General features: G+C 42.0%; 1 protein-coding gene across 4 annotated transcripts in view; it reads left to right on the top strand.

Moving 5' to 3' along the window:
• The window catches only part of LOC146694664 (leucine-rich repeat and fibronectin type III domain-containing protein 1-like protein), a 417,321-nt gene extending 411,169 nt beyond the window's left edge, over positions 1–6,152 (top strand). For 3 of the 4 annotated variants that reach the window (XM_085430925.1, XM_085430923.1, XM_085430927.1), the window contains 2 exons: positions 73–122; positions 4,834–6,152. The gene's annotated coding sequence lies outside the window, so the exon portion shown is untranslated. The remainder of the gene's footprint in view (positions 1–72; positions 123–4,833) is intronic. The other variant, XM_085430926.1, reaches the window with a different exon arrangement.
• Positions 6,153–21,251: the final 15,099 nt, after the last annotated feature.

The following is a 21,251-nucleotide window of genomic DNA, read 5'->3' as shown; positions in this document are numbered from 1 at the left end:
TTTCTCGATGGGTTGATATCTGAACTCTGATCCCATCTTGTTGTTACTTTTTGTTGGTTGTGTGTTTTTCAGATTTACTTACATTCAGCTTCACAGCGCTGGAGGGAGAAGAGGTGAGAGAGGTGAGAGATCAAGCACACACACAAACACACTCGCGTATGCACACAGGTTGGAGGGTAACCACTCATCGTACCACCAGAGATGTCAGAACATCTTGAGGGGAGAGAGGGCTGGAAACATGTTAAGCATGCTTTAATAGAGAGAGAGGGGGGAAATGGAGTGAATGAGGAAGAGATGAAGGGAGAGTGTAGCAGTCAGCAGCCATTAGCAGGCCTGGAGTCTGTCTGCCTCTAAGTGCTCTGTAAATATCGCCTTGCCTTAGTAAACAACATTATTCTCCTTTATTGGGCCATTATGCAATGGCCTGATCCCCCACAGTATGCAGATTGGTGTCACTCCATTATGTAAGACTTCTATTTCATTATGTAAGCATTCTCCACCTCCCCTCCTCCTTGTCTTCTTCCTCTCTTTGCTTTCTGCTCATCCATCCCATTAACAGTTTCTGACAAGAGGCCACGTTTTTTTAATTTATGTCATCACATATGACTTCATTCTCAATCAGTGTGCACTGATCTTCATATTCAGTGTTTCATAATTCTTTATATTCTTCATATTTTTCATATTGTCCCATTAACTGAGTGATGCCACCAAGATATTTAACCCCAATGTCTCTTCACAAAAGACTGCAGTGTGCTTCAAGGTTTATAATTTATCAGATGGTGCGTTTCACTTACAACTATACAAAGATTTTTCACTTTTAATGTATCAATTTATGAATTTAAGCATTAAAGTTGCATTGTAGCGTGATGCTTTTTGGAGGCAGAATTTATCATATTTCTGAAACCATGCTGGAGTGCGACATTATCAGCCAAGACTGGCTAGATAAGCTAGTAAACTGTAAGTTATTGAAGAAAAAGAAAGCATAATTTTATTTTACAAACTTAAAGCAACAACAAGTTATATTACCTGAAAATTTAAAAAGCAAAAAGATTACCCTATTAGACACTTCACTCTCAGACTGGTGGTTCCTGAAGTATTCACGTACTCAAGTATGATTCGAGGCAGAGCCTTCAGCTGTCAGGCCCTAGTTTGGAGTCAGGAGGGAGACACTCTCTACAACCAGTAAGTTCAATTCAATTTTACAGTCACCTCAAGGCACTTTATATTGTAAGGTAGACACTACAGTAATACATACAGACAAAAACCCAACAATCATATGACCCCCTCTGAGCAAGCACTTTGGTGACAGTGGGAAGGAAAAACTCCCTTTTAACAGGAAGAAACCTCCGGCAGGTTTCTTCCGGCAGGCTCAGGGAGGGGCCACGACGGGTTGGAAAACAGGATAAAAGACATGCAAGTAATTAAGTAAGCAGATTGGTGCCCTGCTTCCTGTTAAAACTGAGTTTTTCTTCCCCACTGTTGCCAGACGTTTGCTCACAGGGAGTCATTTGATTGTTGCGGTTCTCTGTATTATTGTAGGGTCTTTTCTTACGATATAAAGCACATCAAGGTGACTGCTGTTGTGATTTGGTGCTATATAATAACACTGAATTGAATTGAATACAGTTGTTTTGAAGACTGAAACTAGCGTTAAACACAATCACTTTTTTGCAGTCTGGTAGCCAGCCTCAAGTGGCCAGCAGAGGAACTGCAGTTCCTGACACAGAGCAGAACAACTTAATTTCCCTTGATTGGAAGTATTTCTCAGTGTAGCAAAATAAAGCTTTATTTATTTTACCAGACTAAAGAGGGGCTGGGATGCCCTGTATTTGCATTTCAAATATAAGCAGAAAAGAGTTTGTGGGTGAGAAGGGGATCGTTTCCAAAGCAAAGTATATGCAGGAAAGCTTTTCTAAAAACCTGAAATCTCAGAAGCTGGCCAAGCAGTCACTGAGTCATCAGTACTGAAAAACAAAAAAACCCTGCAGCACACACCGTGGGTGGATATGTGCATGTTTTTTCTTTTCCCCATAAGTTGGGAAGCCTCAAGTGTGTTGGATCAATAACAAAGAACAAGCATATATTCAAGAAAGCTGCAGTCTATAAATAAAATAAAGACTTCCACTCTAAGAGGCCAGCTCGTGAAAATCAAGTTCACTTAAACCACAGAAAGACAAACAAGAAGCAAAACACAGAGGGAAATTCAGTTAAGTGTTCATAAGAAGACGTAAATACAGAAATATAATACTGTGCAATTGTTAGTACAGTGTTTAATTATTCAGTCTGTTTCTACATTTTGCTGAGCTCTATGTTTGTAAGAGAGTAAATCGCATGTACACACAACTTGCTGTCATCCATGGGTTTCAATAGCACTCTTCTGTCAGATGCTGCTGTCTCTTAGAGGTACGCATGAGGTTTTCTTCTCGCATCTGTGAGCTGACATGTTGGCAGCAGCAATATTAGGAATGCATAGTGGTGAAGTTTGTCATATAGGAGGCTTTGGTTTGTGTCCTGTTCGGGAGCTTTGTGTTGTGTGCCTTCTTTTTACTCATTGGTTTGAAAACTACCAACAACAACCTCACAGTTTGCATTAAAATCACAGTGACCCTGCAGATAAGAGATGAGTCTTTTTTATTTAAAAACGACACAAGCGATCTTTTACAGGTGTCCATAAGTAACGGCTTAGTGAAGATAGTTGTGTTTCTAAACCCGACACGTATGGAGACCTTGTGCCGTAAATCTGGGAGATTCTTAAGATTAAAGACTCTGATGAGGGACCTGGTCAAGACAGCCAACAGCACAGCCAACAGTGGTTACACAGACTATTAACACACAGACACACATAAAAAGTATATAGATGTACAGATGTACTATTGATGTATTATTTAAAACAATAAATATTAAATGTAACAACATTTAAGTGGGAGAATGAGTCACTGACTCGGGGTAAAAACAAAGGCAGTAATATGTCTGTGAAGGTTCTCAGTCATCCAGGTCATCGTAGTCTAAGGAGCTTGGAAAGAAAAGCGTCTGGACTTCTTTAAGTTGCTTGAAGACGTTTCACCTCTCATCTGAGAAGCTTCTTCAGTTCTAGGGTCAAATGGTGGAGATTCCCGGATTTAAGCCCTGTGGGAGCCATTTATGTCCACTATGACTGACCATCTTTGAACAGAGGCGGTGGTTTTGAGATCCTTCCCAGACGCCTTAACGCCCACTCACATCCTGGGCCATCTGACCTCAGGAAATCATATGATAGGGTGGGGCCAGGTTTCACAATGAGCTCACCCGAAACCTGATTGTGACTAGGGCTGCCACAAACGATTATTTTGATAGTCGACTAGTCACCGATTATTTTTGCGATTAGTCGACTAATCAGATCATCATCCATTGGACGTACAGCGTACAGCTTATTGCACCAGCAGCATCTGGTCTTATATAACTATCATTAGCTTACAGCTTGAAGTGTTTGTGCTAACTAAAAATAAAGACAAGATGGTAGTTTATTAAATTTTAATGAAATTTGCAGATTGTTTCGGTGAAGTTTAATAAACTCCTTGCTTTCTAAAATATAACAGGACACCGGAGTATATTCTCCAGCGTCTCACACTTCTGATAATCAGCTGTCTGCTTGACAGTTTTAGCTGTGTAAAAACTATAACTTTAATCTCAGCCAAACCGATTTACTCAGGAACAAATAAAATACTAAAGAAAGCCAAACTAACATTTTTAAGTTATCTAAGTGACTTATATATATGTTTAACCTGACTAGCGAAAGACGGCGGTGGGTTTGAAAACGATTTGCCGGGAGTCCGGTGTTCTCACGGCTCTAGTTAGCCTTGCCCCCGCCTAGCTAACGAGCTAGTGGGTAACAGACGTCTCCGAAAACGTCGGAGCGCTTTTGAAAATATGTGGTGTCTTGATAAACTGAGCAGATATTTGAGGTTTACACAGCTACATTCTCGCCTGAAAATATGTTAAACGTTTATTTTGTGACCCAGAAAGAATAATAAGAGTAAAGTTAAAACTAACTAGCTGCCGCCATTGTTGACAACTGCGCTGGGCTGCGCTATGAATTCTGGGACACAGCTTCTTCTTCTTCGGGGTTTAACGGCAGCTGGCATCCTTGTACATGCAGTGCTGCCATCTTCTGTTTCAGTCCGTTATTACACTCTTAAATCCTACTACTCATTCCTGCGTCCTTTGTGATCTTACAAAGCTTCAAACGATGCGTCGACTATTAAATTAGTCGTCGACGATTTTAATAGTCGACATAATCGTGACTAGTCGACTAATCGTGGCAGCCCTAATTGTGACCTACACCCACTTTCACACTTTGGCTTATGTGATTAGGTAGAGGATCATTAAGGGGTCCTTTGTCCCTCTTGGGGGGGGGGACATTCCCACAGGGCTTAAATCTGGGACTCGCCACCATTTGACCTTAGAGCTGAAGAAGCTTCTCGGATGAGAGGTGAAACATCTTCGAGCAACTTAAAGAAGTCCAGACGCTTTTCTTTCCAAGCTCCTTAGACAGGCAGTAATAATTAAGCAGAAAACTTGTGACAGATTAGTTAAAACACCTTTTAGTTTGGTGATTTAAATGAAAATATAACTTAGTGAGTAATAAGATAAATAATCACCTGTTGCAGCTGTCTTACTTTGAGATAATTCCCTTTATTCACTTATTCAGAGATGATAATGTGGATTTATCACTTTTTTTTTTAATTTACTCAGAAAGTTTCAGTCAAAAAACTGAAATCAAACCTAAAGTTTCTTTATGTAGATCAAAAATCACTCACTGACTGTGAACCACTCTCCATCTCTTATCTGTTTCAGGTGCCTCGTGGGTTGTATGTTAACATCCTTCTTGTGAGCCCTGACGGTTTGATACACACTATCCTCTGATACCACATCATACCAGACCCACACAGGATGTGACCTTTGGAGCCAGAGAATTCAAAGCCCACCTGCTGATATGCAAAAGACCCCACGCCGCTGGGAGAGACATGTTGGATGCAGGTCTGGAACTGGTTCTCGAAACTTTGGATCAGAGGAACGAGATAAAACCCTCACAGAAGCTCTTTTTCTTCTTTCGAGGATGTAAACAATCATCTGATGGGTGTTTGTGTGATCGCTTCGTTTCTGAGAATGTGCAGAACAGATGTATGTGGACAACATTTCCCCTGGATGTTATTGTGGTCAGTGGTTGGTGGCACCGCTCTTCTCTTTCCCCAGCATATAGTCATATGCCAAAGGATTACAACAGTATTATGACAGCACTATTACAACACTGGGAGGACACCCAGACTTCCGGAAACACACCTCTTAGAAACTCCATGTTGGGCCTTGGATTGAAAATATGAGCACATTGTCAGCGTCTTGTCTCAAAGCATCTATGATAATAACAAACAGTCAAGAAACTACACCGTGAACTCTTCTGGCACTTTAATCATATGTTTTCATCTCATCCCTCTGCCCTGCCTTCTCTGGCTCTATTTCTCTTAATCACTCTGTCTCTCCCCTTTTCTCTCTGATGAACAGCTGACTTGTATATCCTCCAGTATTACCAATCTAACTCTTCTGGCTGTGGATGACTTAGAAAATGTTGACATAATCGGTATGTTTGCGTCCATTGTGGATCGGTTCTCTCTTTGTTGGAATATTACAAAAAAAATTAAAATCGGTGTCCCGAGGACGGAGCCTTTAGGAGCACCAGCGGGAAGTGATTCAGCGTCTGCGGCAGCACGCGTGCGTCTCTACACGTGACGGTGAAAGCGGCGAAAACGCTCTAACGCTGGAGAGCAGCTGTGTGTGAACACATCGCTGGTGAACTTGACCGAAACTGTTCCTACCACTAAACGCTGGCACTCGGGATGGTTAAATATACCAAGTGGTTTTAAAAAATGGCCGGCAGAACTTGCGCCGTCCCTTCCTGCCCCCCCCTCCCCTCCTCCCTCCCCCTCGATGCCCCTCTTTGCCGTTGACAGTGTCTGTGTTTGTATGCGACATACACCTTACAGTCTTCGATGGTTTGATACCCATGATTTACTTTGAATATAACGAAACTAATGACCACAATAAGGAGAAAAAAACACAACAACATGCGATTTTATGCTTTCATAGATACAATTATGTGGATTTATAATGAAATAAAAGGTATTTTTCTTGGAAGAAAAGGAATTTGTTGTTATTCACATTTCAAAAGAAGACTTCTCTCTAGACAGAAGCACTCTGTTTATGTTTGTTATTGAGAGGGATTTCTTCCTGCTTTTCTATAAGCAATAATATCGCACATCCGTGCAGAAGAAACAAAGTCATTTTCAATATTAAGAAAGATCAATTGTGATGTGTTCCTTTAATCACAGCTCTACAGCTCCAAACTCTAAGTCTGTGTTATCAATGATAATGTTTTTTCTCTGTTTGTGTACTTTAGCTTCAGAGGTGCAATATAACAACCTGAATTGAACATGTAATGTAAGAATAGGTTATTGTGTTGGGCCAAAACAGAGACGTAATGATCAGGCAGAACACTTACCGACTGAAATAACTGCTGCTTGGTTAGTCAGAACAACCTTAAATACATTTAGTGGAACGGCTGCTTAAGATTCTGGTGATTTTGCAGCTCGTTCCAAGTGAAGGCAGGTGCAAATTTAAGCAGCACATTCTAAATTCATCGTGACCTCTGGAGACAGAAAGAAGGAACGAGTCTCCTGCTTCATTTTAACCCTGTGAAGTCAAAGTGATCACAGGTAGTAACCCAAACCCAACGCTAAAAATGTAAACCTGTTTTCATCTTTGTTAGAATGAGTATGCAGCTTCTTAATCAAGATTCAACAGAACAAATTAATCTCTGAAGGTTTGATGTGAACCAGAGGTTTACAAGCCACAGTCACTGTGATAGAAACGATCTGGAGTCAAGAATGACATCGTCTCGTCACCTTTACGTGCAGAAACACTGAAAACACAATAATGATTGTCCGGAATCAACAATCTACTGCTGTGTACAAGATTTAACAGCACTACAAGAACAAAGCAACATGCTGGCCTTTATAAATATCCAAACATAAAGAAGACGTGTGCCCTTTGTCAGCAGTGCTTTGATGCATTTGCAGCTGTATTAGTTGCACAGGACAACGTTCCCATTTTAGAGAACGAGTCTGGAAGGGTGGCGGTGGTATTCACTTGCAGGTTTGTTGGCCAGGAAACTGTAAAGCTGCCCCTATGAGACGTTTGTGTTTTGCTGTTTTTGCTTTTTTTTCTATTTTACTTTCACTCATTGGTTAAACACAGGGATTAAACTAGTTGTCTATGTTGAGGCGTCTAGAAATGACTTTGGTTTTTTAGGTTACAAATAATATCATGTGACCATTCAGATAAATAATCCGGCATGTTGAAAAGTGATGAATGGCCACTAACCCACCACCCTCACTAACCTCCAAGAGCTCCTCTATAAATGACCCACACCAGCAGCTGTGATGAAAAAGCAGATTAAACGATTATTTTTCACCCTAAATTCTCGCTTCGATTTTACAACCAGAGAAGTGTTAACGATGTCTGCCAGAGCTGCAGATCATCTTCATAGCAAAACGTTTCCAAAACATAAGGCTGACAAGAATAAGAAAGGTTCTCTTCTACTGTCAGACAAGCAGTTTTGATGTTTCACAAAGGATTTTTCATATTTCACTCGGTCCCTGCAGGGTAATAATAGACTTTTTGTTACCGGGAAACAATGTTAGCTATCAATAAGGCTTTAAATAGTTTAGATGGCACTTATACCTGCCAGCAGTAAGGTTCTAGTGAAGTGCTGACTACACTTCCATCAGATCAACAGAGCAGACAGTCCAATGACAGCACGGCTTCTCGGTACACAACACATGCTATAAATGTCACTAAAAGTGAGAAAGACGGAGCCTGAAGCAGAGGGATTAGCTTAATGTCGTGACAGTAATTGGATGGATCGCTGAGACATTTGATGCTGACATTCATGTATCCCAGAGAATGATTTATAATAAGTGATTCTGTGACCTTTTATCTTGCAGGTTAACAGTTTGCTCTATATTTTGATTTATGACCAAATACCTTGAAAAGGAAGGACATGATCATCAGTTTAGTGCTAATTAGACAATTATAACACCAACAAATTAAAACTAAGAGGCAAAGATTATGCAAATTGAATTAAAAGTAGCATTGGTGCTGAATTATAACAAAACTCAAAATGCCCTGCAAGATTCAGAAACATATCAGATTTGATTTGGCCTAACTCCCTTTAAGGCTGTCTTTTCATGGACATCTGGACAGCTTTCAGCCCCGCTTCTGTTATTTGGAGAGCGCTATGAGTGCCCCGTCCTTCGCAGCACTTGTGTCGCCGTGATGATCTCCTTCACTTTCATTTTGAGGAAGACAAAAGTCAAAAGGAGCTTGATCTAAGGAGCCGTAAAGGGGAAGATTGTGTTGGCAGAGACGTTAACAGTGGACTCCACAGATGAGCACAGCAGCAACAGGGATCAGACACAAGCAGGTGATGGTGACAGAGCTTTCAGTGTATTTCAGTCATTGTGGCTGAAACATTATGTTTGGATTGTTCATTCATTACAGTGTACAAAATGGCACTCTTGCCTTTGTAAATGTTTCTTTATTAAAGAAAACACAATTTAAGTGATTGTTTAAGTTAAAAACCAGTTAATAGCCCAGTTGTACCAGATGCTTTGTGCTCTTCAAATCATTACCAGTGACTTCTGTCCAGAAGATTGACCCAGTGTGATGAGGAAGTTAGGGGTTTGAAACCGCAGAGCCCACAGTGTAAAAGATCTGTGTGAGGAAGAGAAGCACATCCAGGGTCAAATTTAAAGGCAGCAGCCATGCTGGATGTCCAGAGGTGCACAGGAATATGCAACCCGATGTCACGGCAAAGTGTGAAATAGACATACATAATATATTTAAAGGCAGGGAAGGTATGAAGTACATTCTAGGCTCCTTTATCATCAGAAACAATTAAGCTAGGTGGCTAATACGTAAAAATTGATAAAAATACTACAAAATGTGTAAAATAAATATCAAAAAGGGTCCAGTTCAGTGAATTAAATTAGTGGATGTGAAACCTTGCAGCCTGCAGACGCCTGCATAGATGTCTGTTAAAGCAGTCACGCCTTTAACTTTAAGCCTTAAGTGCATCCAAATACAACGGATCTAACCATACATATGCAAACATATTTATTTCTGCTGTAAAGTTGGATGTTTTAACATGTGAGTCTATAATTACTGACTCACACTGGAAGCCAGCCTCAAGTGGACATTAGTGGGCCTGAAGAACTGCATTAACTTCATGTTTCAGGCCCAGAGGTTACCATCTGTTTGGCCACATAGAGAAGTATCTCCAGGAATTTCTTTTAGCTCTACTGTTGTTTTTTTACCAGATGTACCCTTGTACTGACTTTACTGCCTTTCTGATGAACCTCCTGCGCACACTCCACCCCAAAACAGCAAAGAACTGGGAAAAGGGCTCCTGTTTTCTAACACTTGCATCATAAAAAATGTAGAAGTCCGGTGTCTACAACATGTTTTTCTTCCCTGAAGTGGCAAAGAAACAACATTGTGGAATTAAAGAGAACTGGGATCATCACTTCAGCTTAGGCCCTTTTTTGACAAGTGTTTGTCTGAGGGAGTAAGTCTGAAGAGTTTGTTTTTCCAGCTGTTCCAGTCTTCATTGTCATGTCAACAACCAAGTGCACTTTTCTGCAAAGTTTTCCAACAGTAACTGAGCAGAGGCTGAAGGCAAAACAATAAATGTAGTGAATCCAGTTTCCACTTTTAACCAGTGTTCACAGCTCTGTGCTGCCATGGAAAACACAGCAATAAGAGGAACAAGTCAACACAAGCCCAATTTGTTGTTGAGGGTTAAGGGGGTGGACTTCAACACGAAAGACAGAAAGATAAATATTGAATACTGAATACTTCAGTGAGCATGTAGGCTGTGCTGGAGAAACAAGAGTAATCTACGAAGGCTCTCGCTCCAGACTTCCAAAATCTGCTTCTAACGTCTACGACAGCTAAACAGGAGCCCAAGACTCCATCAGATGGGCTTTAGGGGACCCTCACAATAACTGAGCACTTTTTCCACAATATTGGTTTTCCAAAACACAATATTAGATTTTCACACAAATAAACAACAAAATTCTGAAAATTTACATAAAATATTTTTATTTCAAACAAAAATCTCTAAAAAGAAAAATGTTACATGAACATCACCCTGGACCCCAAATTCAAACATTTCAGTTGATTCATTTTGAATGTATTTCTTGTCAGGCTTTAAAGTGCCTGGATAGTATGATGGGAACACTACTTGTGGAGATCTAATTTTTAGGGGAGACTACTCCAAAGTCTGGGACCTGCCACAGAGAAGGCTCTATCACCACAAGATTTGAGAGTAGTCCGTGGGATGGACAGCATTCATTTTGAGCTGGACCTCGTGGTTTTTCCTGGAGCATAAACAGAGAGGAGCTCAGACAGGTAAGGAGGGGCTCGGGCATTAAGCGACTTAAAAACAAAAAGTAAAAGTTTAAATTGGATCCTGTAGGAGACAGGAAGCCAGTGTAGAGAAGCTAAAACTTTTTGTATAGTATCAGTATCAGTATAGTACAGTAGCTTATGCTGCAACCTTAACCTGCTCTGGAACTAATTAGGTTCCAGGTTAGAGATCAAAAGCTATGAAATCAGTTGCTATTGATAAATCAGTCCATCCGAAAATAGCATCACAGTTCCTGAAGATCCCGCTGACCTCTGTGCAAAGATAATAAGAGATCTAAAGTGTTGTTTTGTTTTGTTTTTTAATGATCTCTTTGTGTTGTAGATATAAATTCTTATACATTTAGACACTGCTGTCTGTTTAACAGGACACCTTTATGTGTTTGCAGACTTTTCCATAGCACACGTCCTCTCACACACACTCATCTCCACATCTCCACTCTCACACTGTACAGTTTTATCTTCTTCTGTAAAATCATAGTTAATCTTTGCAAACCTTCAGATGCCCAAAAGTGCAATGTGGCATTTGCTCATCCTGCCATGAAAAGCTAATTTCCCCACTGAGACAAAGTGCGTGCTCTTTAAGATGTTTTCTCTTACAGGTGGTGTAAATGTTATAGCTACTGCTTTACGTTGGTAAAGGAACATTAAGCTCCCGAATGCTCCTGTGTTTTGCAGCTTCATGCTCTAATTGCAACTTCCCTTTCATGAACTGGACGACACAGTGTTGGCGCTCCTCTCTGCAGCCCTCATTAAAATGACCTTTTGTTGTATTGAGTGTGATTACTGGCTAACTTTGACTTTAAGCTACAAAATCAGAATTCGGTAAAAACTCTTCAGACATGAATTTGCTACAGCATGACACAAATAAATGTATGTGACTGAGTGAGCCACTAAGCTCGTTGTACAAGTCATCTCACACAGAGCTTCCAACACGCACAGTAAAACCTCTACAAATTGTCCTAAACAAGGTATATTTGGTCTCCAGTCAGGCAAAAAACGGTAGATGATAGATTTTCTCTGCTCTCCACTGGCTCCCTGTTGCTGCTTGCATAAAATCTCTCCACAACCAAAAGGCTAAGAGAAGTGTTTGGAAGAAAACAGCATCAGGACAAGAATAACACAATCTCCTAAACTGACTGGCAGGTTGTTGCCAGTGTAGCAGCAAAAAGTGGGCTGCAAGGACAAGATTATAACCAGGATTACCCTGAAGTGTAACTCTTAGCTGTGTGTGAACTGTAAACTCATCTTTCCTCCAGTCTCTTCCTTCAAACATCCTTCTGTACTGAAACCACCAGAAAATAACTTTTCCTTCTCTAATCCTGCTGCTTACAAGTTGCAAACATCAGTAAAATGTTGTTCAATTGTTTTCCCCTTAATTTTCTTGAAATATTGTGATATATTTTTGAGGCTATTTCACCCGACCCTACTCGCGATTGAGCCTCAGTGGTTTTATTGACTTAATACAAATAATGATAATAAAAAAACCCTCATGTGTTATTGCACACTTGAGCCCCTCCTCTCATCTGATTGATACATTAGACAAATTGTTATGAGTGTCATGAGTTGTAGAGTAAAGACAGATATATATCAAGGGAATAGTTTCATAGTGATAGATTTTTAAAGAAAACCAAAAGCCTGACGTCAGGTATTTGTTTAAATAAAGGTACAGTCACAGAAACAACGGTTAGAAACCATGACTGAAGGTATTGTGATCATGTGCAGTGAATTGTGTTGTCATTGCCTTTGAAGCAATAAAAGTGCAATAATATGGAGTCAGTCAACAATCTGCAACTGAACTTAGAAAGGTTGGCACCTGATGTGTCATCAGTCAAGTGTGACAGATCAAATTTCTTGTTGTTCTTGTAAAAATGCTTTGTTGTCTATACACAGAAATTCACACAAAACTACTTGTGAAAAGATGTTAAACACATTTAAACACATATTTCTCCACAAATCGTGATGTGGTTGCTGCAGGGAGGTGATTTCACTGTGAAACGACACAGGCATTAGTCTTCCTTTTATGAAGGAACATAGCTAAAAGGAAACGACTTAACTCGAGTGTGTAGCAACGAGACTCATTGCAGATGAGTTGTGCTCGTTGGCATCGACTCACATGATGCTGTACATGTTTTTATGTTAGACAGCAGTTATTTGCAAAGCTTCAGTAATCTGACTGAGAATGACTGCAGTCAGAATCAGACCGTGATTAGAGACAGGTTACCTCGCACCCAGTGATGCGTGCAGTTGCCAAAAGGCTGGCAGTTGAGGGTGTTGAAAGCTCAGGCCGGAGCTGTAAAACAAAATGAGACGGCTAGAATTAATATCCAAATAATAAACGTGAGGCTATAAACAGGTGCTGAAGTTATTAGTGAATTTAAAAGTAATGTGTCACTATTTCTGAGGAAGAGAGGAAGGTAATGCCTCTTAACTGTGTTTATTTTTCTCCTAGTTATCCTCAGTCACCTCATGTTATTCCAAGCAGTGCTGTCAGGGATCCCCTCTGGCATGCCAGAAACTTGGCCCAATTAATATGGAGCTCCAACCATTACTGTGTTTTAAAAAAGAAACTGAAAAAGATTCATTTTTGCTGGCTTTTATTGATCTGGAAGGGGAAATATGCCACAAGTAATGGACCCGAGTAGTGCACCTGCTCCACAGCAGGACAGCTGTGCAGAGAAGTACCTCGGGTTAAAAACGAACTGTTTGAATGATACCTGGAACTCAATGCAAAAGACAGCCAGGTAACCTGCTGATCTTATTTCATGACACAGACTGCAGGTGGTACAGCAGACATGAAACTACATCTTCAGCGTCAGTCTGAGCTGGACTGAGCACAAAGAGTTTGATAAGAAAAAGTATTTTGTGTGCTGGAGGTGGTAGAAGTACAAAACGTTACTGGAGTAGACTTTTTCATGAACGCTTTGCTAACAAAGGCTAAAATTAATCCTCTCACATGGTAGTTTTACATATCAGAGGTTGCTTTTATGATGGTTTTTAAACTGGATCTTTTTGGTGTAATTTTTAGTGTAAACACTAAAACAAAAAAGTAAAACTTTAATTTAATTCCTTAAACCTGTCAAACATGAATTATGACAACCTCAATCAGGAAGTATTTTTATTCATCTTTAGGCATGAAAAGATAAATAAAAATACTTAAGAAAAAAAAATCCTTATCGAAGTTGTCATAATTCATTCATGAAACACGTCATACATCTGTAGTAACATTAAACAACCAGTGGGTGGCAGGTATGGAGTGACACATCAGTGTCCAGTGTACTGGTTTATGTACAAGTATACCAACAACACTGACACAAATACAAGAAAACAGCCTTTGAATATCCACTGTACACAGCAAATTCAAAAGTGTTAAATGTTTTGGTGTTAGTAGTCTTCTTGCAAAAGTAGAGTTAATTTTACTCTAAGTAGAGTCACATTCTTTTAATATAACTCTGAGGTGTAAATTGATAGTAGTTAAAATCGAGTGTGCATATTGTATTGAAGAAATAAGTGATGAGAATGCTGTTATTTGCATTTACCAGCTCACCTATGTCAGACCTTTTTTTTTTTTTTTTTTTTTGCCTGTCCCGTTTGGCTCTTTTGCATCAGAATTGTTGTCTAAAGGCAAAGAAAGATGCCCAACGGATTTACTTTACCAAACTGACCATCCCAGCCTTGCCGTAATGGTCCATTTGATTCACCTTTTATTGTTTATTTTATTTTCACTTACTGAATACAGGACAGACTTGACTGGGGGAAAGAAGGGGAGAAAGAAAGAGGGAAAGAGAAACAGCTGAGAAGAGGGACGGGGGAGAAGGGCAAAAAACAAAAACCAACAGAACGGGCAGAGAAAAAAAAAAGCATATATCAATCACCTGGATCACCTGCTGAGAAAGAAAAAAGAAAGCAAGCAGAAGAGAACAAGAGTAATAGAATAAACAACATCACAATGATATATGGGAATATGACAGTAAATACTAAATGTTAAACATTATTGTGCAGCACATAAGATCAACAGAACACAGTGTGCTTTGAGGTAGGAGCCAAAAAGGGTGTAGTTTGTGGGTGTGATCACCCGTGTGTACACCTGTGAGCATGGACGCGCTTGTTTTTTGTTTTTTAAAAGGTTCCTTCATGTAATAATCTGCTAGAGGGTGTGGGGGGGCCACAGCCCCGTCCTCCAGGGCGTGAAGCAGGTGTGGAGGAGATCAAAACTCCAGACATCCAGAGGCCCCCAGAACACAAGAGACCAAGGAAGACCAACAGAGGGGCAGCTGCGCCACTGTCCCGGAAAGAGCTGAGGAGAGTCCCAGATGAGGGCTCACTCAGCAGCCGCGGAGCAGAAGCCAGGGGGAGTTGCAGTGACGCGCCCGTGAGCTCCGCCGGCAGCCAGCTGTGCCTGAGTGACCGAGCCCCAGGCCGAGAGGCCGGGGGCACCCCACCTCCGAAGTGGCCCGAGCGAGCCCCAGGCTCCAGGCCCCGATAAGCGGCCGCCAAGGAGTGAGCCGGTGTGTACCTGGACGCCCATCCCCGGACACAAAGAACCACCAACGCACCGATGTCTGAGGGGGTCCGCCACTGGCAGGGGAAGTGGTGGTAGGGGGAGATAGGCCTCCAAACCTTGGAGGGCCTGAGATGTCCCCAGAGAGGTGGCGTCTGATACCCAACCTGACATATAGACACAGACATACAGGCACACACAGATACAAACATCCATTCCCACCCTCATGCTCTCATATGCACTCACTCCACACTCAACCAACGTGGAGACAGACATAAAGAGACGTTGTACACACGATCACACTCCCCAAGCGTACTCTACAAACCGGGTCTAGGTGCCCCCGCCCCTGGAGGGGGGAACTGCACCCAGACCCAGGTGGTGTTTCCCTTTTCCCTGCGGTGGGGGGAGGCAGACCGCCCCGACTCCGCAGCAGCAGGAAGGCTCCACACTCCAGACCGCAGTCGGACGGCCAACTCCTCCTCCTAGTCCTAGCCCCCCTGCTCCAGCAGGTCGCAGAGAATGGGGGTGAGAGAAGACTCCAAACCTCCCTCCACCCGCTCATTGTAATGTTGATGCATGTGTGTTCTAAGGTGCATTTAAACCCCAGGAAGGCATGGAGCTACCTGCCAGAGAGCAGCAGGTAAGCGCATGGTCCCTCCTGCTAGCCCTCAATGTCTACGTGTATTTAAAATTGAGAGGTGGGCAACGATGCCAGGGGTGGGGTGTACACCCTGATGGTACTTTGGACTCCGTGTATCGTGCCCACCCCCAAGATCCTATATGTATGTGTAATGAGAGTGTGAGTAATGTGAATGTCTAAGTTGTGGGATAAAATTGAGGCAGAGGCAGCCAGAAGGGGACAGAGGGGGGGGGGGGGGGGGGGGGGGGGGGGGTAGCCTCCTCTGCACCCTGGTGACATACCCCTACTCCAAGGCCCTGCATGTGTGGGTGGTTGTGGTGGAGCAGGAAGAGGGAGGCAGCTGGAGATGGGGAGGGAAGGAAGGGAGGGGCAAGTGACCCCTCCCTGGGGCCAGCTCCCCCGCTGACCCCAGTAGGCACCCCCATACTCCGCGACCCGCCAGGGAAAGGGGGCCCAGGCCCATCCAGACCGGGCCCAGTGCAGCAGCGCCGCCCGGCCCCACAGAGCCCGGGACAGTCCACCCAACCCCACCACAGAGAAAACTGCACCCACCCCACCATCCACTCATCTTCCAGACTACATAAGACAATAAACACCCAGGCTGAGATCTTCCTCCACCTCTCCTGTATCTCCCCCTCCTGCAGAGGGAGCTCCTGAGGAGAGGAAAGCTCCTGCAAGATGTGACAATCTCCCCCACCAGTTGAAGAGCCCCCCAGGTGGCTCGACGCACCGGCGGCACCCTGCTCCAGGGCTGGGCCCCCATGCACCCACCCGCCCACAACCCCGGCAACACACCAACCAGGACCCAAGCCCCCGAGGCCCGGTCCGGGTCCCAGCCCAGAGACGGAGCGCCCCCAGAACCTCACGCCCATCCCGGACCCACCCAGGGGCAGCCAGGCTACCAGGTCAGTAACCCAGACCTTTTGATAAACAAGATTCTAATGAAAGTGAGAACATGTAGGGGAGAGCGGGGTAAGTTGTCACACGGGTAAGTTGTCACACTGTTCATAACTCCAACACTAGAGGCTCTATCTCAAAAATGAAATAGCCACTTTGTGTGACTACTTCTTCTATAGTCAACCTCCTGTTCACATGTGGTCAAGACTGCTCTAATCTGAGGTGAGCACATCTTTTTTATTTTTTTGACCTAAAAGGAAAAATAAATCACTTTAAATTTTCTTCAGTACAACTTTGTTAGGTATAGATGTTACAGATTATTATTTTACACAAAATAGAGGAGACATTAACGTGTCTTTTGATACTTCAGCTGATGTGCTATGTTGAGCTAACCCTGACATTTAGCCAAAATTAGCATAAATGTCAGTTTGGGGCAAGTTGTCTCATTAACTTTGGGGCAAGTCGTCACATGTGACAACTTGCCCCAGTACAAATAAATGCTCCAAAAAATTGTGATATTGTAATTCATTTGTATTTGTAATAAGGTTTTTGAAGAAAGGAAGGAGAGGCAGGAATTAAGGAAGGAAGGAAGAAAGTAAGATGGTTCGAAATTATCAACGAAAGACAGAGCGTGGCAGAACACCACCTGACATTATGTTAAAGGCAGTCAGGCAGGTAAAGATGCAGAACAAATCAATCACAAGTACAGCAAAGGATTTTGACATAAATTACCGCACTGCAATTACTGACAGCGGACTACCAACTCCAGAGGACATCCAGCCATATCCAAAAGCTGGCCGCCGAAAACCATCCAGCAAAGGAAGAAAACGACGCAAATCAGCAATTCTAACCGACACGCCAGTGAAGCAGCAACTAGAAAAAGAAAAGAATAAGGCTGAATCTAGCAAAAGCTGTTTCAAAAGAGAGGGACGCGAGGGGGGAAAACATCTGGACCTATGAAGAACAACGCAGCTAAAAGAAGAAAAATAATTCAAGAGTCATCATCAGATGATGAAGAGTGCTTCTGCCTTGTCTGTGTGGAGCCATTTTCAAACAGTCGTCCAAAAGAGACCTGGGTAAAATGCGTAAAATGCAACAAATGGGCCCATGATGCTTGCACCTCAGGCCAGGCAATTTATGTGTGCCAGAATTGTGACTCTGAAGTTGAGTCTGATTAATCAGAAATAAGGCATCTGTTTTGTTCAGAGTATAAACATGTTAAGTAAAGCAAGTTATTTGCAGCATTCCATTCAGTTATGATGGATTTATGTGCAAGCCAGAGAACATTTGAGTTTAAAGTTCAAACTAAAGTTTTCTTTCTACTTAATGTTTTGATTAAAATGTGTATTGGATTGAAATAATTGTTTTTTTCCAAATTCTCTTGGCATAATTGTTCAAATTTCCAGTTTTGGTTTGAATTTAACAATTAAAATCAATAATCATAATTAAGTATTTGTGTTCATATTTTAAGATAATCTAGTGTGACAACTTACCTGCCAATTGGGCAAATTGTCACAAGTGCACATTCTCCTTTCAACAGTCTACAACTCCGTAATGAGATAAGATATGAAAATGTAATCAATACATCATATGTGCCCGAGACTTCCGTCTTTCATTTGGTGAAACATTTATTACGTTGTGATGTATGGTGCTCAGTAAAAGTTAGTCAGTGTGAAGAGTGTGACAACTTACCCCGCTCTCCCCTACTGTTACATCTTTCAGAAAATGTTTTGAAATTGTGGTGCACAGTTCAGAATAAATGTTTTTCAAAAACCATTGCGTCTTTTTAGTAAATGTTTATTTCCAAAAGAAATTTCTAGAAGTTCAGAACAGTAAAATTCCCGCTTTTTAGAATGAATTAGAAGATAACTCTTACATAGTTAAACTAAAATACTCTTTGAGAGTTAATATATAAACTCTTAACACCAAGTGTTAAATTATCAACTCCAGACAGATTTGGTGTTTAACACTAAATCAGAGTTAACGTACCAACTCTCCAAAAAGAGTTAAATTAACACTCTCTGGTGTGGACCCATATAGACACTTTAATAGTGTTGAAATCAAATCCAACAGTGTTAATTAATGACCACTATGTGTGAACGGGTTAAAAGCTACCCCTTTTAAGTGTTGAGGGTTCTAACTATAATTAGTATTTTAATCTTTATTTATATTTATATTTCATGCTTTTTAAAGAACCTGGCAGTTTTACAGTTTATACCGTTGTTGTCATTGTTATTATGCATAAATAAGTTATAAATGCATAAATGAGTCTTTATATAGGTCATCATTCTATTAGTAGAAGAGTAAGTGTAAATAAAATGCTGAACATTTGAATTACATCATTGAAAAAATAAAGATGATAAAGCCACACAACAATAGAACAAGAATCTATTCATAGGCTCTGTTAAGCGCTGAAATCGTTTTTCAGAGCAGCTGTTTAAACAGCAGAGCACAGTTTAAAATGCAGGCTAAAATAAATGAGCCTTTTCTAACATGCTCTTTGTCTCACCTAGTTTCCTGTCACTGTGTGTGGGCGGGGCTACCTGAGCTGATCTGCAGTTCAGCATATCAAAAAACAAACAAAAATCATTCAATACATCAGACACTGCTCTCCTGTTCCTCTGTTCATCATTTGACTTCACTATTCTTGAATACACAGCACCTCCTGGCATGCCCTTCAGCAGTTTAATTTTTTAAATGTCAAGTTACTAGTGTTAGAAATATTTATATCCCACAGATTGTTGGGTGCTATGTTGTTGGGTGCTGCCAGTCTTTTAGGGTCTGTCTCTACCAGCTTTGCACATCTACAGACTGAAATCTTTGCCCATTCTTCTTTGCAGAACAGCTCCAGCTCAGTCAGATTAGATGGACAGTGTTTGTGAACAGCAGTTTTCAGATCTTGCCACAGATTCTCGATTGGATTTAGATCTGGACTTTGACTGGGCCGTTCTAACACATGGACATGTTTTGTTTTAAACCATTCCATTGTTGCCCTGGCTTTATGTTTAGGGTCGTTGTCCTGCTGGAAGGTGAACCTCCGCCCCAGTCTCAAGTCTTTTGCAGACTCCAAGAGGTTTTCTTCCAAGATTGCTCTATATTTGGCTCCATCCATCTTCCCATCAACTCTGACCAGCTTCTCTGTCCCTGCTGAAGAGAAGCACCCCCAGAGCATGATGCTGCCACCACCATATCTGACAGTGGGGTGTGTTCAGAGTGATGTGCAGAGTTAGTTTTCTGCCACACATAGCGTTTTGCATTTTGGCCAAAAAGTTCCATGTTGGTCTCATCTGACCAGAGCACCTTCTTCCACATGTTTGCTGTGTCCCCACATGGCTTGTGGCAAACTGCAAACGGGACTTCTTATGGTTTTCTGTTAACAACAGCTTTCTTCTTGCCACTCTTCCATAAAGGCCAACTTTGTGCAGTGCACGACTAATAGTTGTCCTATGGACAGATTCCCCCACCTGAGCTGTAGATCTCTGCAATCAAATTAAGATTCATTTTGGAACATTCATGTGTGGCAGAAGGGCAAAAGAGAATGGGAGAAAGATATAAAGTGAGAGGTCCATTAAGGGTGTAGACGAGTGGGGCAAGAGAGAAGTAAGAGGGAGAGGGGAAAACAAAAAAGAAAAAGAATATGAAATGATGGAAAAGCAGCAAGAGGCCGGGGATGAGGATGGGGTGGAGGAACAGAGGTAGGCTATGGTTAGACAAGTGGGAGTGAAAGATGTAAAGATGAAAGAGATACTCAGAGGTAGGGAGAGATGCAGGGGAGGAGGGGGGCGAACATAAAACATAAGAGATCATGAATGACACTGACGCTGTCAACCTCTGTAGGAAACAAATACAGAGCAACACTGACATCTAGTGGAAGGAAAAATAACTGCTTACCAGTTTCTGTCCTGCCCCCTCATCCTGTTTCCATTTGCCTGTCTGAGGCAGTCCAGCTGTTGTAGTTTTTGTAGTTTTTCATAAAATAAACTGCTTTTAAATCCTCATATCAAACCTGAGGACAGTGCAGAACTCACTGCTGACTGTAGGGAAAGGATCGGACTGACACATGTGCTTGTATATCAGCTGTGTAGTCACTATAGTTTCATTATTGTTGTGTATCCTCCTCTACTCCAGAGTATTTTTGTATATTCTATTCATTTTAAACCTTCTCCAGCATTAACATCAGCACGCAAACTGTGCACAGGGATGATGAGACAGAGTACCGGGCTGTGGTCGACTCCTTTGTCACGTGGTGTGAGCAGAATCATCTGCAGCTCAACGTGGCAAAGACCAAGGAACTGATCGTGGACTTCAGGAAGACCAGGAAACACTTGACCCCTGTTTCAATTCAGGGGGTCAGTGTGGACATTGTGGAGGACTATAAATACCTTGGAGTACACATTGACAATAAACTGGACTGGGCTAAAAACACCACAGCACTTTACAGGAAGGGCCAGAGTCGTCTCTATTTTTTGAGGCGACTGAGGTCCTTCAACATCTGCCAGAAAATGCTGAGGATTTTCTATGAGTCTGTGGTGGCCAGTGCGATCCTCTATGCTGTTGCATGCTGGGGGAGCAGGCTGAGGGTCGCAGATGCCAACAGACTTAATAAACTGATCCGTAAGGCCAGCAATGTTGTGGGGATGGAGCTGGACTCCCTCAAGGCGGTGTTGGAGAGGCGGATGCTGTCCAAGATAAAGA

Source organism: Copadichromis virginalis, linkage group LG14 (assembly GCF_057382275.1).
Source record: "Copadichromis virginalis isolate Kocher_CV1m ecotype Utaka linkage group LG14, C_Virginalis_male_GT1.1, whole genome shotgun sequence".
Classification (NCBI taxonomy): Eukaryota; Metazoa; Chordata; class Actinopteri; order Cichliformes; family Cichlidae; genus Copadichromis; species Copadichromis virginalis.
This window is presented reverse-complemented; position numbering and strand designations above follow the sequence as displayed.